General features: G+C 41.9%; 1 long non-coding RNA gene across 1 annotated transcript; it reads left to right on the plus strand.

Annotated features, from left to right (window-relative positions):
* Positions 1-13,903: 13,903 nt before the first annotated feature.
* LOC144989097 (uncharacterized) lies at positions 13,904-16,713 on the plus strand. The gene is made up of 2 exons (XR_013653246.1): positions 13,904-13,941; positions 16,269-16,713. It is a non-coding gene; the product is annotated as an uncharacterized LOC144989097 (long non-coding RNA).
* The last annotated feature ends 1,702 nt before the right edge of the window (positions 16,714-18,415 follow it).

An 18,415-nucleotide genomic window follows, 5' to 3' on the forward strand; every position in this document is an offset into this window, starting at 1 on the left:
CTGCTGTCTTGTTTCTCTTTAAACTTGCCTCATGTTACAAGAAGTAATCAGGCCAGTATATTTTTTTTACAATGTAGTTACTTTACCCTTACCAACAGGTTAGCATTGTCTCATGTGGTGAGGTCAGAAGACCAAGTGTGTTCATGTACACTGTACGGGAAGGTAATACGTGTACATACCCAGCATTTACTACTGAAAGTACCATGTAATAGAGTGGAAATAGGGCTGACTTTCTTTTACAGTTACAGTTTCAGTGTACTTAAGGGGTAAGTACCAAGTACTATTCAAGTGAACATACCCGGTATTTAGTAATGAAAGTACCATGTAGTTGAGTGGAAATAGGGCTGACTTTCTTTTACAGTTACAGTTTCAGTGTACTTAAGGGGTAGTTTCTGTGGTAAATTGATGGTAAATACCATGAAACATGCAGCGAGTGCAGACCTAAAGGTCAAGGTACTTTATTTGTACTTACCTTGTTCTTACATGTGGTAAGTACCATAAAAGACACCTTTGCACAACATGTAAATACCCAGTAAGAATATTATAAATACCCAGTATGTACCACATAGGTATGAACCAAATAGGACCATATAAATATACAGTAAGTACCATGTAAGTACATAGTAGACACAAAAAGTACCATGTAAGTACCCAGTAAAGTCCCGTAGAAAGTACCATGTAAACACACTGTAAGTACCCGGTAAATTCCATAAAAAGTACCATGTAAGTACCCTGAAAGTACCCAGTAGTTACACTATAAATACCATGTAAATACCACTTAAGTACACTGTAAGTACTGTACTGTAAAAGAAAGCGTTACCGTTATGATTTTATATTGGAGGCTGTTCACATGTTTACCTTTACATTTACTTTTTACTGGTCTTCAAATATGAAATTAACAGTATTTTTGGTTTTAAAAAAGTATTTAGATGTGTTTTGTTCTAGGGGAATTAATGAAAGTTTATCAAAAAACATTCAATAAATGGTTCTCTAGCATTTATTGTTATAATAAATTTCAAATGCAGGTGAATTGATTGGCCCTTTAACAAATTTGGGCGTCTTTGCAGTCAGTCAGTCAGTCAGTCAGTCAGTCAGTCAGTCAGTCAGTCAGTCAGTCAGTCAGTCAGTCAGTCAGTCAGTCAGTCAGTCAGTCAGTCAGTCAGTCAGTCAGTCAGTCAGTCAGTCTAGCTGTCTGTTCATATGTCTGTCTGTCTGTCTGTCTGGGCACCCATGTTTCTGAACACCTTCATCCATATTAGTAATTATGCGTATTGACATGTCATGTTTGAAGTCTTCAGTTTGGACATTTATGAGGAAGAAAGCGTCAGGACTCATGTAGGGGTGACTTGTCCTCTGCACCATCATGTGGACAGAAGTAGTACAGCATATACATTAGTAAAGGCAGCGGGTAGACTGGCTAGAATCGGTTAAAAGCTGATTGATTTGATTCTTCCCAAGGACGAGTTGTGTGCTTTTTTTCTACCAAGAGGGAGAATCAACCCATGAGAAGATCTTTTTCAAACTCCCGATCTGTTGGTTGATGTTTTACCGATATCGAGAAGGCCCAAGGTACGGCCTTGATAAGGAAGGGTACACAGACAGAGGAATGTTTTGTCTCTCCTTTTCACATTGAGCATGACAGAGAGGATTTCAGAGAGACTGCACTGCCAGATGGGAGATTGTTCCTTCATGGGTATTGTCTGCGAAGCGCCTCGGAATATGTCAGCTTTATCTGTGTTAAAACATACCAAACATTTTTGCATGTGATACCGCGGGTACCGGAGCTATAGCCTCTCCCATCTGTGCTGTTGCAAACTGTATCTCGGTCCTGCAGCATCCAGGCAGAAATAACTCCGCTGATCTGAGGAGAAGGCTCCCACTGCCAAATCGGAGATACGTGGAAAAAGTGTGAAATATTGTGATATTGAGACATGGCTCCAGATAGATTATGTCGTATCACTGAGCTGTTTTATCCGTCTTTTTGCTGCTCTCTCCTTCTCTCTATCTCGTTCACACACACTCGCATGCTGATACACATAATGCTCCATCATTTCCCTCATCCCAGGCAAGAAATGTGAAAGGCAAATATATGCTCTCCCTTGCTGTGGATGTAATACTGAGGTCATGAGTGGAATGTTAATGAGTGTCGTATCTCTTTCCTTCCGTCTAGGGACACATGCAGGATTTTTCCTCCAAACATTTTTTTTTAAAGCGGCGCTTGGCTGCTTTTTGTGGTGCGAAGTTTAAGGCAGAAAGCAGAGGATCATTTCTGAACTTGTGAATGCGCTACTGAGAAAACTAAGAGGAAGCTCTACGTCAAGAGGCCGTGTTTGAGGATCTTATCGCGGTTGTCGCCAGCTCAATCTAGCTTTGACTTTGTGTGAGGGATTTAAAAGAAAAAAAAAAGGCCTGTAGCCGCCGATGACGGGTGGGTGAGCAGTGCTGTGTAAACAAACACGTGACCGGGGGGGTTCTTCCAGCTCCAAAAACAGCCTCAAATAATCACCCAATAAGACCCAGTCCAATGAAAATTGTGTTTTTGGCGTGTTCTTTTCTGATGAGGACATACATTAAAAAAAACTGAAGATTTTAATTGCATTTAATCAAAGTGTTGTAAAAGAGGACGAGATGAAAAATAGCGTTTTAATATGATTGCAGTTGTGACGTAGAAGATGACTAGATCCGTGTACGTCTTTGTTTTCCTTGTCTGAGCTGGTATCTGGATTGCGACAATATTCCTCACTACTTTTGTTTGACCGGGAATGTTACGTTGAGGGCGTTGGCGATAGAGAGTGTAAACAAAGGGATGACGAGAAGTAGGGGCGGGCTCACTCCGTCTCAATAGTCCCGCCCACAACTAAAAAAAAAAAAAAAACTCGTGCTGAACTTCTGCCGCTCTGTAGGAACTGTGTCCTAGAAAAGAAAACAATGCAGGTTTTTTGGGGGCTCAAAATGACATCATCATCAAAGGACCACTGGGAATGCTTTTAAAAAAGATCAAAAGATGTATTCCGTAATGTTTTTTACATTTATTTCTTTTTAGTTACAAAAAATTCAAGAAACAAAGATCTAAATCTAAAAGGAAATATTAATCCAGTGGAAACATTTTAAATACAACTGATGTTTTTTTGTTTTACAGCCGCAATCGGCAAAAGAGATGCTAGACTTTTCAAAGCCGTTTTATTGTATTTAAAAAAAGTTTTGTCTTTAGCAGTTAGAATGGACTTTCTGTAAACAGATTAAATATGTAAATGTGTCTTAGTTTACCTGACTTTGCCTCAATGTTGACAGTCTTTCTGCTTTTATAAAATGTGGGTTGAATAAGCCATTATATTATTAAAAATATTTAATTTTGCTTTAAAAACCTGTTTAATTATTTTTAACCTGTTTAATTATTTTATAAAAGCATTTCAAAATATTCATTTTTAATCATGTTGAAGATTATTAGAATTCTGTTTTTTTTCAGAACCTCGGATTTCAAAATCAAGATTTTTCAAAGTAGCTTTGTTTTTATTTCACATTGCTGTTTTTCAGAATGACTTCTTTATTTCGTGAAGAGCTTTTTCAGCAGAATAAGTCTGTCAAATATCGATGACTCTGTTTTTCTAGTTTGAGGGTTCATGGGGACCACAGAGGAGCTTTCTGTAAGCGCCGGTCGTCCACGTCTTGAAGCTCCCGTTGAAATACTCCTCTCGTTCTCTGTGCAGGATTGCCAGATAGTGTTGCAGTTTTCCAGCCCAAAATCTTAGATGACCCCACCCTTACATTGACGTGTTCTCCCTACCATGACAAAGGTGGATAAAGGTGGAAAGATTTCATGTAATCCATGGACACCAGTGAAGATCACAAATCATTGAAGAAAAAAGGTTCAGAGCACTGTCTAGTGGGTCTAGATGACCCAACTCCCAATGGTAAAGTGCCTAGGATAGCACAAGGGTTAATGCCATGCAGAAACCCCGGTCTTCCTAATCCTATTTGGATTTTTATCTAGTTACATCTTTTAATTATAATGCAGATGGTAAATATAAAGATGCAGTAAATGTTTATGGGGCATTTATTTATAAGTGTTAATATTCAAATGGAGCTCTAGCTCCCTTTCTAAGACATGTATGTTTAAACAAATCTAGAGTGAGAAGCACCGAAGGGGCTGCGAAGTCGCCTGTATGCCCAGATATCCATTCCAGATGCTGACTAGACTTGTTGGAGCCGGAGCCCGATGTACAGGGGGCTGGATTTAGTTGTCTTTTCCTCCAGGTGCGATGCCTCACGCTGATTCTCCCACATGTTCCAGAGGTCTTATCCAAACAGGCCGGAGATGGTGACAGCCCCCCCCCCCCCCCCCCCCCCGGCTTCCTGTGTTCCCCTCCGACTGACTTACCTGGTAGTCTGTCGGTCGATGATGCAAATACCGGCCAAACGTTCTTCCTACATCATTTCTCCATTAGACCTCTGTCGTTTTTGGTTTTTTTTTTTTGCGGGGGGGTGGGTTAAAATAAGGATCCATGTTCCCCAGACAGGAGGAGACCAGTTGTTGCTCCAGAAATTCAATCGTGCCCGACGGTGATGCAGTATTAAACTTGTTAGACGTCAAGAGCAGTCAGATTTGGGACACCACACCACCGGGGAGCACAAAGCCGTTGATAGAACTGCGTTGGAGCTCAGCTCCTGTTTCCTTTCAGTGTGCATTTGAAATTCTTTCATCTCCTTTAGCTTTTGGCTTTTTTATTCTTTTGTCACAACACACGTCAGGTTCTTCTTTGACTTATTTTTCAAAAAACAAGTTCGAAAAAACGAGTTCCCAAAACACTGGAACTCGCATTCCAGGGTTTTGGGCTTCCGTGTTTAACACTCCTGCATCCACTCAACACTACGCGCATTTTTAACCCTTGTGCCATCATAGGCACTTTAACATTGAGAGTTGGGTCATCTAGACCCACTAGACAGTGCTCTGAACCTTTTTTCTTTAATCATTTGTGATCTTCACTGGTGTCCATGGATCACATGAAATCTTTCCACCTTTATCCACCTTTGTCATGGTAGGGATAACACGTCAATGTAAGGGTGGGGTCATCTAAGATAGCACAAAGTTTAGGTCAGTCTTCGCACTCTACGCACAAAACGAATGGCCGTTGAACATGCGACAAGAGTTAAACCAGTTAAACTTTGACCAATCAGAGACTCAGTTTGGAAGTGACTTATGAGTGGCGTCATTTTCAAGTACCAATACTTTGAAAATTGATCATGAAGAAGACATGAACAATTACAGTTTGTGCCTGGACGGAGTTCAGTCTTTCATACGTACAGTTGTGAGAGAGAAAACCGGACGTGAGATTCATGAGATTTGTACCGTAAGTCCATGCGCTAGTATTGGGTAGCAACAAACCTATTTGAACACCATATACTAAACGGCCGTTCATGAAGCCACATTCTGATTGCACAACCCATGTCCAGTGTGTATTTAGCATCAGACTGAAGCCTTGTACAATTTTTCTTTATTTGGTTTGACAGAAGCGATAATGTTTTGACTTTTTTTCTCTGTAATTCCTGATCAGGGAAGACAAAAAATCGAATCAATTCCCACGTAAATTACGCTCATCTGTGTCTAATTAAGTAACGCTCACTCTTTGTTTTTTGTCCAACGCTTCATAAACTGTTGGTGTTTGCCAGCGAGTTGATTTAATAGGTCATGTCTAAATAAATCAAAGTTCTGGCTGCTTAAGCTTCATGTGATGAGTGAAGCGAATGTCAGGAAGCTGTGGTTTGGATTAGACGCCGTGGTCGAGCGCTGCTCTCCGTCATTGGAATACCTCCCTTCCCTTTGCCTGACATGCCTTAGAGATGCTGCGGATGCACGGAGGGAATGACGTTCCGGATGACATGTGTCTCAGTTTGACTGAACTCCATGGGAAATTATAATTGCAAGGGATGGGCTTGTTGTCTTTAATAGAACACAATTTTTTCAATTATAATTAGTGACACTAACATGTCCAAGCTTCCATTTCAAAGATTAAAAGATGATTTCCTCCTATAAGTTCCAGGTGGAGCCGACTCGCCTTACCCCTTGAGATGCCCTGAGTGAGATCACTGCCAGTCGTTCGCCTTGTTCTTCTTCAGTCCAGCTGGAGCTGGATGTGGGACCTCGATGAGGCCCTGGTGATGGTATTCATTTGTTGGCGGCCCTCCCCTGGCAGCTCTGGCTCCAGCTCCAGTCTTAGCCTCAGCTTCAACCCCTGCTCTGGTACCATTAGTGTTACTGGAAATCTGGCCGGTGGGATCTGGCTCTGATAAGGGTTTTAGAACGGGCCTGACAGCCTCTGCAGCCAAACGCGCCTGGACTGGTATTACAGAGAACCCTCCGATCATACATCATGTTCACAAACCTGCATTTTACTGTGGTCCACTTTTCTGCAATATGGTTTTACAGCTTAATACCAGGGTGACGCATGTGCCTGTGGAATTTTAGAAGACTTTCCAAGACTTAATAGTTTGTATTTATCAAGGGCTGTTTCCAATTGTACACAGAAGGAATAAGGAAAGAATGAGGCAGAAGCAGCTTTAGTTCCAGGCTGACGGATAGGTTTCTTGTTAACTTGTTCACACTTTTAGGAAACTTTCACACTGCGCTGTTTGGTCCACACTTACCATGCACATGCTACATTCACGCCGGCCTCTGCAACACGAGTTTAAATGCCCATTTCGTCTATGTAAAAGCGTATTTCGGGCTTCCACGTTCAAAACTGTCGCGTTCACGCGAGTTTTTAAGTCAGTTTTCGGGCTCAGCTAACAGAAAAATCAGAAACGTAAAGAAATGGCCGCTTAACATGAACCCTGTGAAAAAGATAGAATCATGCAAAACAAATGACATCCATAAGTCTTCCCTTAGCTTCTTTTCTACGTAGATGTTGGCTTTACGATCATTTATGATATCTTTGACTAAACTGGCGGGCTCTACCGCGAGAATCACATTGGGTGTGAATGCAGCTCCAGACTTGGAGTTTTGCATTGATTGCAAGCAGTGGACGTTGTGTTTGCGTGCTCTATACGTTTGGCATTTGGAGAAGACAGCAAAGAAAGAATTTCATTGTGCAGGGAAACCCGTTTCTTTACTGTGCATATGATAATAAACCCTTTGAATCTTGAATCTTGACCAAAAACAAACCAAAAAGACGGCCACAGAATCCCAGTGGGATTATGGGATGCCACGTTATCACGGTGAGGTTTTACTTTTCCTTTTATATCCGTTTATATTTTTCGATGTTTCATGAGTTGGATTGAAGCACTTTTGTCTTTTTCTTGTTGGGTTTTGACCCGTACACAAACACTTAAGCTACATTCACACACTCAATGTGTCAATGTGCGTTTTAGGGACAACTTCCAATGAAAAGTCTATGTAATCGGGCACTGAAAGAAATGTGGAGTGTCATTTACTTAAAATTATCTAGGAACGTTTTTCCACACAGAAAAGGCATGTAAATTTTACTTGGGCTAATTTTAGGTAAAATGTACTTACTAGAAACATTTACTGTTTCTGAAAAATACACAAGTACATTTCACTAAAGATTATTATGATTGCATCTAATTACAAAACCCTAAGTAAATGTTGCTTATGTTTCTTTGGTGATCTTCCTCCTTTTTACTTTGTTATATTCTATGTAATTATTAAGTAATATTTATGAATGATATATTAGTTAATAATAATTGAATTAAGTACATATTTTCACTATTCTAATTAATATGAGTCTATGTTTTCCCAAAACACATAATTGCAGTTTAAGGAATATTTGAAATACATTTTTATTTAACATTAGAAGTTCTATAGGTAAAACATCTACATAACATTGCACATACACACGGCCATAGAATGTCTTGTTAGCAAATTTCAAAACAGTGCAAATATACATAAGTCTAGTAGATGCAAGAAGGAAGTACAGAAATCAACCTCAAAAGTAAAGCAGTGTAGAATTTAAAAATAATTCAGACACACATTTCAATTTCATCGGATAACTTAAGTTGACAGCACTCGTGTAGATCAGTGGTCCCCAACCACCGGGCCGCGGGACGCACAGAAAGAAAAAATAATTTCAATTTTATTGTTTTTTTTTCTTCGAAAAAACATTTTATTTTGAAAAGAGACCGGATTCTCTCTGTTACATCCGTCACACTTAACGCACGTCAAAGTCGCGACACCAAACAAACATATTTTGAAGGGATGTTTAAACATTACCATAGCATCCAGAGTGTGTCGCATTGGGTTGGGGTAGAAACGATGTTGCTCATGTGATGTTCTGTTGTTGGTGTGACGTTACAAGGACACCGCTAATAAAGTTGCACATGATTACACAGTGGATTTACGTTTATTATTATTATTGTTATTACTAAAGAGAAAATACCACCTCCGGTCCACGGTAAACGTGCCTTGCGTTGCACCTCAACAACCCCCCCCCCACCCCCCACCCCCACCGGTCCGCGGTAAACGTGTCTTGAGTTGTACCGGTCCGCGGTGACAAAAAGGTTGGGGACCACTGGTGTGGATGACACCCATGAGTAGAAGGCCAGCGTTTGTCACACTTCTGCAGTCCTCAATGATGACTGACACATACAGGGTCTTGGTCGTCTGCTCTTTCATTGGGATGGACCACGACAATCTTGAAGCGATTACTGCAGTCCTCCTTCACTGCTTCTCGGCTGACATCCTGAGAAAATAAATAAGCTGTAATTAGAAAGAATTAAGAATAGATTCCAAGAAAAAAAATTTCAAATAAGAAGAAAGAGTTATACTCAATTTCGTGTAATTTAAACAATATTCATATGTCAAGTTACACAACATGGTTCACAGGGGCTGACCCTGAGACAAAGACATGTTTGGGGGCCATCCATGCCAGGAGGGGGTCAACACACACAACCCTGGCCTGGGCACACAGCGGTGCAGAGCCCTCTAGTCACCCAGGCAGGAGCTGTCAATGTGATGGTAGACCAGAACTATGCCCAGTGTGAATGGTCCCGACGGGGAAAAACACTGCAGCTAAAAAAAAAACGAGGGATCAAATCAGTAAAAAAAGGTATAACTGAAATACTATTATGCTCTATATAATGCGTCAGCTCGGTGTCGCATTTGAAACAGGTCGACGTGGAGACTTGAGTGAAATTGAGTGCTGTAGACAGAGACCGCCACGTTTTTGTTTTTTTTCTAAATACATTTAATGGGAGCCGTGCAAAAATGGAATTATTTTAAACTAGACTTCGGTCATTTTATTGGGTTGTATCAACAAGCTACGGCGGGGGAGGGGAGACAACATGACTTTTTTTTTTTTTTTTGCAAAACGTGTATCATGAAATTCACTCCTTCCTTCCACCATGAACTTTAACACGGTTTGCTTGGGTAAAAATACACCTTCAAGTATAACGGGGCATTTCCAGGCAAAACGGACATACAGTGATGGCAAAGTTAGCTAGCTCGTTAACTTTGCTAGCTAGCAAGAAAATACACCATTTGCTAGCGCAGCTGCTTTAAGTGAGGACTAACTTAATTAGGTGAGCCAACAGGAACATACAAAGTTTGTTTCACGTCAAACTTACCTTTGTGATCCACGTCGCAGTCAACACAGTCCGCCATCATTTGAAATATGGAACATGCGCACCTGTCTGTCCGTCTGACGAAAGACCACTCAAATGAGGGGCGGGGCTTTGACGCTGTGCTCCCAGTACAGAATCACCGATGTAACTTATTTACATTTACTTGAAAATATCAAATAATTAAGCCAATGAACTGGTTTAGTAAATATTACTTGGATGGAATTTCCATACAAAACAGAGGACTTATAATTACAAAAAATGACCAAGTAATGCACTACATGAAAACAAGCTATTTTAAGTAAAAGCGCAGAATTGGTGTTATATGTAGGATTTACATAGATAACTAAAATAATATTTACAAGGCCAAAAAAATCTTTTTTTTTTTTTTTTTTTTTAGTGTGCATTCACCCATAGCTACACAAATTTCTACGGCCGTTTTTAGGCTCTTTGTATAAAAAGCGTGGCCATTGAACGCACGTTGAAAGTTAAACCAGGTCAGACTTTGACCAATCAGAGACTCGGATGTGGTGGTGAGGAATGGATGATGTCCTCATTAATTTCTGGGAGTGCCAACCGTATAAAAAATGTTCATAATTTGTGTCTTCTGACTCAGTGCGCTGGTATTGGTTAGTGACAGTCCGATGTGAACACCATGTGCAAAAAATTCGTTCAAGAACGCATTCTTCAAGTGTGTTCTTGAAAGCATGCTCGGTGTGAACAAAGCAGCACTGTTTCTACTAGTTTGTGTTTTTACCAAAATAAAACATCGTCGTCCTCTTCTAAACCCAAACTGCAAAGCTTGTATGTGATTTTTTTTCTTCTTCTACTTAAAGCTGCTCCACTTGCATTGCAATGCCTCATTACCCATCCTGCTTCTATCTTTGCCCCTGAAGCGAGTTGCGGCTCCCCAGTCGTCAAGGTGACCCAACATGCCCCAGGATGGCAGGTAGGCAGACAGGCTTGGGGGTAAGGGGTGGGGGTGGGATCTATTTCACTGGGGTTGCCGTATGCTGGTTGCTGCACCGAGCCCCGGGTTGCTTCGGGCTGCTGCATACGTCCCAGCAAGCAAAGCAGCTGATCTCATTTTTCAGCATGCAGCTGCCCCAACATCAGGCCCACATGAAGGTGACCTCCCCTGCCTATGTGGTGGTGCTGGTGGTGTTGGTGGGGGGGAGGGGTGTCATTTAGCAGTTAGTTCCGATCATTGTTGGACAAAATCGTAAAATCCGGCTTATATCGATCAACTCTTTAAATGCTTATATCTCGTTCCATCCATCTATCCCTTCCTTGTTGTCATTTGTCTCTTTCTCTCCGTCCCTCCGTCACCTCGCGTGCTCTTTCCGTTCTAACACAGGACAGATTGGGAAGCAGCGACGGCAGCACAGAAGTTGAGGGAGATGCTATTTATCCCAGACGGATCAGGAGGTGTGTGACGGAGGTGTGGACGGTTGCTGCAGGTCAGTGACGTTGGCAGGCGCCGGGCCGGCCCACATGGCTCAGGGACTCGGGGACTGCAGACAGATGGCACCTGGTGGGTGACAAACAATTAACAAACCAGAAAAAAAAAAAAAAAATAGCTGGATCGGCAGTGTACCCACAAGCGGCGGGCGGGGAGAGTAAAAGAGCGGTTTTTCTCTCCGAAACGCTTTACTTTTCCTCTCTGCGAGTCTCCGTCTTGTTTCGAGTCACCCGTGTGTCTTTTTCACAAGAACACTCTCATTGTCGTGTCGTTACGGAGCGGTCTAAATAAAGCAGTGCTGAGCATATGCAGTCAGCATATGTCTATGTTTATTTGAGGAGAGTTTGGAGAGAAGTGGCTGGTATTTTAAAAACTGTAAAACGACATTTTACGAAAACAAATTCTGATAAAAAGGGGGAAAATGTGTATTTGTGAATGTTTTTGGGTGGAACAGATTTAGTGTGTTTATTCCAATGTGAGTTGTGTGATGAGTGGTTTTCAACGGTCTAAATGCTTCCAAATGTCCTCAGTCGAGTTTTTCGGCACTTGGTTCCCACTTACTGTACAGCAGGGATCACCTCTGACAGTCGATACCTCCTAAACGCCGTCATGGAGCTGTTGTCCAGCTCTGTGCACAACAAGCCGCAGTCGTTTGGTGAAATGATTACTTTGGGCTGGCGTTGGTCCTCGTCTGTGTGAGTCGGCGCGGGAGAACATCTGGAGTCTAGACTCGGCGGCTCTGTGGGCCGGGTCCTATCTGTGAGCAACATCGGGTCCGGAGACCGGCCATGTTGACATAGGTGGCACGCGCATACCAGCATCTGTTTCAACAGTCAGTCCTCTCACCAAATACCCCCCCACCCAGCAGCCTTTGATTCTCTGCTGAGAGCTGAGGAAGAGGAGGAGGAGCGGGGCGGGGTGGGGTGCAACGTCCAGTTGAACGCCAGCTGAACCCACACAGGGTCCTCTCATGAGGAAAAGACGAAACGGTTTTCTTTCTCTGGAGATGAACTTTTATGGTCATTTATATGCAGCTGTGTCATTGTGAGTGGACAGATACAAAATGTGAAAACTTGGTAAAGATTTGATAGTTTGTACTCCACCTTCAAACTTAAGAGTGGCAGGGATAGGCTCCAGCAACCCAGCGATCCTTTTTTGTATCACAAGGTTGCTGGAGCCTATCCCTGCCACTCTGAGTTTGAAGGCGGGGTACATACAAAGAGTGGCAGGGATAGGCTCCAGCAACCCAGCGATCCTTTTTTGTATCACAAGGTTGCTGGAGCCTATCCCTGCCACTCTGAGTTTGAAGGCGGGGTACATACAAAGAGTGTCAGGGATAGGCTCCAGCAACCCTGTAATCCAAATCAGCAGGTCTAGCAGGTGGATCGCTGTCTGAACAGCACACATAGATTTGAACCTCGCCAGCCTTTGTTTCTTGTCATATTGATGGTACTTCTAGTCCGTAAAAAGGGAAAACCTGAAGTTGAGTTTATTTACAAGTGTTTCAATTGCAAAATAATTATTTTTAAGTACAACACATTTTTTCCCCAACCCTAAATTTTAAATAGGGCCTATATGATGGTATTATTCAGCCTTTTATAGTTAACATCAATGTTTACGATAGTATATTACATTTGGGGCGCCCTTAGAGATGGGGTGAGCAGCTCAGTCACCCGGGGAGATCTCGGAGTAGAACCGCTTCTCCTCCACATCGAAAGGAGTTAGTTGAGGTGGCTCAGGCATCTGGTCCGGATGCCTCCTAGACGCCTCCCTGGAGAGGTGTTCTGGGTATACCCCACTGAGTGGAGGCACTGGGGAAGACCAAGGACACGCTGGAGAGACTACGCCACCTTGGGGTCCCCCCAGAAGAGCTGGAGGAAGTGGCTGGGGCGAAGGAAGTCTGGGCATCTCTGCTTAGACTGCTGCCCCTGCGACCTGGTCCCGGATAAGAGGAAGAAAATGGATGGATGGATGGATGGATGGATGGATGGATGGATGGATGGATGGATGGATGGATGGCCACACTAAAGAACAATCTTTTTATGAAACAGTTATTTTCATGAGCTCTTTTCCTACCCGGCCTTGTCTGTTTTCGTGGTTGAGAACATCTGAACCTTTTCAAAGATGGGTGTGTATATCGTGCATATAAAAGCAAAGCGTTTTTGCCAAACACCGTTAGCTCCGTGGAGAATGTGGGTGTGTTTGTTAGGCTGGGGGGGGGCGGTGCTGGCAGGGGCTGTTCACACTTATCTACGTCACAATGTGAGAGTCCGCTCGTTTTGTGGGTTTGGAGGGACTGGTGCCTAAAAGAATACTCAGAAAGCTTAGAAAAAAATATTTTCCGCGGCATTGGCACTGTAAAGTTTTATGCTTAAAACAGTATGTTGTGCTTGGAATAATGGCACAAAAATCACTTCATATACAGTACGGCATTCAAAATTCGACATGGAAAATAAAAATATTAAATGAAATGTTTTCATGTTCTAACATCAAATTCCAGTACACTTTGTTTGGTAAGGGATGAGTCTACGATGGCAGAGTTTTTTTTTTCCCTTTAACCTCTTAAGTCTCCAAGGAGGCTTTTAGTCGATAAGCGAGAAAGATTAGGTGAAAAATATATACACTTTTTAAAATAATTCTCTCAGAGACTGGAGCGTCTCTGGGTTCCTTTCCTTTTACTGGGCTCTAAAATTTACCTTCTTTGCCCAAAACTTGAAAAGATGCAGCCTCTGGCCTGCACACACATCAAGGTTGTAAAGATGTGAACAGCTAATGTTTATGGCTATAAAAACCCAAGAAATGTTAAGTAGAGTCACATATTTGTTCATATTTGTTGTGTGTCGCTAAAACTGACATTTGGTTTATCCCCTTAGTACAAGACCACCTCCCAAAATGGTGCATCTTTCCCCGTAAGTATTCACTACAAAAGCAGAAATGGAGCTGCTTCATCTGCTACAGATGTGTGGGGCTTTGCTTTGTGCCGTTTGGTGGCGAGGAACAGAGAGGGGGGGTGTTCTTCAGTCCTCTGTCCTGCGTATCGTACTCGACTGCCATCTGAAGCCTTTGCGTCCTTTCCGCTTTGCTGCAGCGTACAAAACCCTATTGTGGCTTCACTGAGATAAGCAGAGACGGTGAGAGAAGAAGAGGCGGGGGAGGGGGGTGGAAACCATCACTAGAGGCGCCAGGCCTATCTCCTCTATCTTCTCCAGAGAACATGCCAGCATTCCCAAAGACAGCGGTTCTCAGAGCTTCTACGCCCCGCTGCCCAACTTCTGCTCGTACAGAAGACGAAGACGTGGAGATTTATGTCATGGTAACCCAATCCTCCCCCCTCCCAGAGTCTCCTCTGTCTGCCTGGGAGAGTTGAAGATTGGGGGGGAGAGACTGTTAGGGCTGTTGATATGTCTGCAGAACAGAGGTGGACTGTTGGACTGACTCAACGCTCTTGTTTCTGTGTTTTGGAACTTGATCTGTGTGGGCTTCCATACTTTGTGTCTGTCTGTACGGTACAAGCCTGCGCCGGCGTTCAGAACCGGGGCCTCACCTCCAACGGATGCGGTCCAGAAAAGATAGCCTTAGGGGTGGAGGAATAAATTGATTCAGTGAAATATCGAGATATTTTACACACTGTTGCCTCGTGTATCGCGATGGTAAAATCTGCGAATAAGACGTCAGAGGCAGTATATCCCCTCACTACACACTTTATTCATGTTCCTCTGACAGACAGGAACAGTTTCACACTTTTCTCTCTTGTTGAAACTCTTAAAGGCTAAAACTTCATAGAAAAAGAAGTCCAGTATTATAGAATGAAAACAAAGATCTGATCGCGATGGAAGATTAATGTAACTCTGTCAAGCTGGACTGATGAGATTGATTGACACGATCAATAGCCAATCAGAACACAGTGCGCTGTTAAAAACAAAACATATAAAGCTGCTCTGAAAAAGTTCTGCGAGACCACGAAAGAGGAACCGCGATATAGCGAGGGTATTGTTTTCAAATTTACTAAAACAATTTTTTATATTATTATTTAGTAAATGATTTTATTTTTACAAGTCTCTTTGGAAATATGAAAACAATCTGATCACAATCAGTTGGGACTCTTCTTTGCACTAAATAAGATCAGAGATCAGAAGGGTGAACAAAAAAACTTTAGGCAGATTTCTGCATTTAGCCTTCCCACAAAGTTTTCAGAGAATTCACTTTCAGTGACTTTAAAACAGTCTGTATAAGTTTATTACAGTTCTTGCAAACAATATATTTTAGTAATCTGATTAAATTGTTTGTAATCCGATTACAATTGTGTAATTGATTTGTCTCATGACTTCATAAAATAATTAAAATTTAAGGAATCTTATTAGTAAGTGTGTAATCACAATTTGCATATTGTGATTATAGTATAACATTTTGTAATCTGATTAAAATTTGAGTAATATGGATAAAATGTGGATAAAACATTTTGCAATCGGATTGTAGTTTATGTAATGTGATTATAGCCCGTTTCCATTTTGTAATCCGATTAAAATGTCAGTAATCTGGTAACAGTATAATAGCAGTTTGAAAACCCTATTGTAGTTACCGTAATCTAATTATAGCCTTATTACATCTTTTAATCTGGTTAAAATTTAAGTAATCTGGTTATGATGTGTGCAATCTGAGATGTGTAACCTGATTATAGTTAAAGTAATCTGAATATATTGAAACATTCTGTATTCAGTTCTGTTAATCTGATTGTTATTGGAATTTTGGGTTGTTTTGGTTGTTCTGTTTTGTTCTTCTCTGGTTTATCTTTAACGTCAGTTGAGTCCCTTTGCTGTACATCATTTCATTTTTCCACTTGAATGTTTTTAAGTTGATGTAAAGTACAGACCACTGCTAAAGAAAGGCAACAAGCAGAAGAGACTTGTTTGGGCTAAAGAACACATGGAATGGACATTAGACCAGTGGAAATCTGTGCTTTGGTCTGATGAGTCCAAATTGGAGATTTTTGTTTCCAATCAACGTGCCTTTGTGCGAGGCAGAAAAGGTGAATGGATGGACTCTACGTGCCTGGTTCCCACCGTGAAGCATGGAGGAGGAGGTGTGATGGTGGTGGGGGTGCTTTGCTGGTGACACTGCTGGGGATTTATTCAAAATTGAAGGCATCCTGAACCACCATGGCTAACACAGCATCTTGCAGCAGCATGCTGTTCCATCTGCTTTGCGTTTAGTTGGACCATCATTTCTTTTTCAACAGGACAATGACCCCAAACAAACCTCCAGGCTGTGTACGGGCTATTTGACCAAGAAGTAGAGGGATGGGGTGCCGCGCCAGATGACCTGGCCTCCACAGTCACCGGACCTGAACCCAATCGAGATGGTTTGGGGTGAGCTGGACCGCAGAGTGAAGGCAAAAGGGCCAACAAGTGCTAAGCATCTCTGGGAACTCCTTCAAGACTGTTGGAAGACCATTTCATTACTACCTCTAGAAGCTCATCAAGAGAATGCCAAGAGTGTGCAAAGCAGCAATCAAAGCAAAAGGTGGCTACTATGAAGAACCTACAATATGACACATTTGCAGTTGTTTCACACTTTTTTGTTCTGTTTATAATTCCACATGTGTTAATTCATAGTTTAGATGCCTTAAATGTGACTCTACAATTTTCATAGTCATAAAAATAAAGAAAACTCTGAATGAGAAAGTGTGTCCAAACTTTTGGTCTGTACTGTATGTATTTGGTTTGTTTAGGTGTGTTTGGAGCAGAATCTGCATTTTATATGATGCTTGGATCAAACGTTGGGTTTCCAGCAAGATTCTGTGTTTTTTGTTTATTTTTAGCAATCCATCATCAAGGTATGACATTGTGTGATTAGAAAAGAAAAGTATATGTTTCTTCATTTCTGACTGGTATAGTAGAGTCAAGAAAAATCCGATGAAAATCTGGATACATTCACGGATACAGACTACCGTTCATCCAGACCGATCAGGTAAAAATACAAAGCTGTTAACTGGAGTTTGTTTACATTTTAGAAAGAGGCGTCTGCAAGCAGGTTGGAATGGGTGGAGGAAGGTTTCAGGGTGAGATGTGTGACAAGAGTGTCAGCAATTATAAAAAGAAAGGTGTAGAAGACTGTGATGAGAGCATCTACGTAGTTAAGAAATCAATAGGAGGTAGAGCCGAAGATGATGAGGTTCTCTTTGGGAGTGATGAAGATGGGGGGGGATCAGGAATGAATCCATCAGAGAAACAGTTCATGGTTGATGCGCTGCTGATTAATGCAGGGAAAGCGATTGTGCCTCGGAGGCACGTTACCGTTGGGAGTGGGGTCATCTGGACCCCACAAGATAGCACAAGGGTTATTATTTTGGTAAAAAAAAGAGGCTGAGGTTGGAGCTACCAGCAAGGAGGCCTTGTAGAAGACCAAAGAGGAGGTTCATAGATTTACTGAAGGAGGACATGATGGGGGTTGGTGTAATTGATGAAGATAAAGAGAAGAAAATGTCAAATGTATCCCCTTAATCATGTCTTCAGATTAATACCAGGAATGTAGAATAACTAACTTGTACTTTTCCATATTTCTTTGGAAAAGAGCATAGAGGCTGATTTCCACTGGTCCGTCTGTGATGCGTCTCTGTTGCGTTGCATTGACACAAAAAAATAAAATGTTCATTAATCAATCGAAACATTCAGCTAGGAAGGAGAGGGCATGGAGTTTGATCGTTTCAATGTTGGATGAGTGAAGAGAGCAGGACGACCTACTCAGCACAGGGATGACGGGACAAACCACTTCTCCGAGATCCGGGGAGATGGACTAGAAACACAACGGAGTTAATGTAAATTATCTGAGGGTCTTGAGAGGGACACCCCACGCAACGGAGACACACCACAGAGAGAACAGTGTAAATTTGGGGTAAGTCGCAGCAGCCAAAACAATGCTTGATAAAGAAGAAAAACTAATATGTAAGTCGCACTTTATCTACACTTTTTCACATCCAAGAACATGCTAAACTGGGTTCTTGAACATGCTTTTAGCATACGTGTTCACACTGGACCGTCCCTACCCAATACTAGCGCATGTAGCTGAAAGAATCTTGGTGTGAAATATCGTGTATTTTGGTCCAGGCTTTAAATTTTACAGCTCAATTCCGATATATGAAAGACTTGATGTTGTATAATTCCAGCCATACATGAACCAGAATTATTATTTTTTTCCTTCGTATGAATTTTCGAATGTTTGCAAGTCCGTATTTTGAAGTAGGAGTTATCTATACATCTCTACCAAATCTGAGTCTCTGATAGGTTAAAGTTCAAGTGGCTTAACTTTTAACATGAGCTCAATGGCCGTGCGTTTTGTCCAAAAACTGACTTAAAAATGTGCATGGCGATGCAAACACACAAAGGT

The sequence above is a fragment of the Oryzias latipes genome, chromosome 22 (genome assembly GCF_053564925.1).
Source record: "Oryzias latipes strain Hd-rR chromosome 22, Olatipes_Hd-rR_3.1".
In the NCBI taxonomy this organism is placed as follows: Eukaryota; Metazoa; Chordata; class Actinopteri; order Beloniformes; family Adrianichthyidae; genus Oryzias; species Oryzias latipes.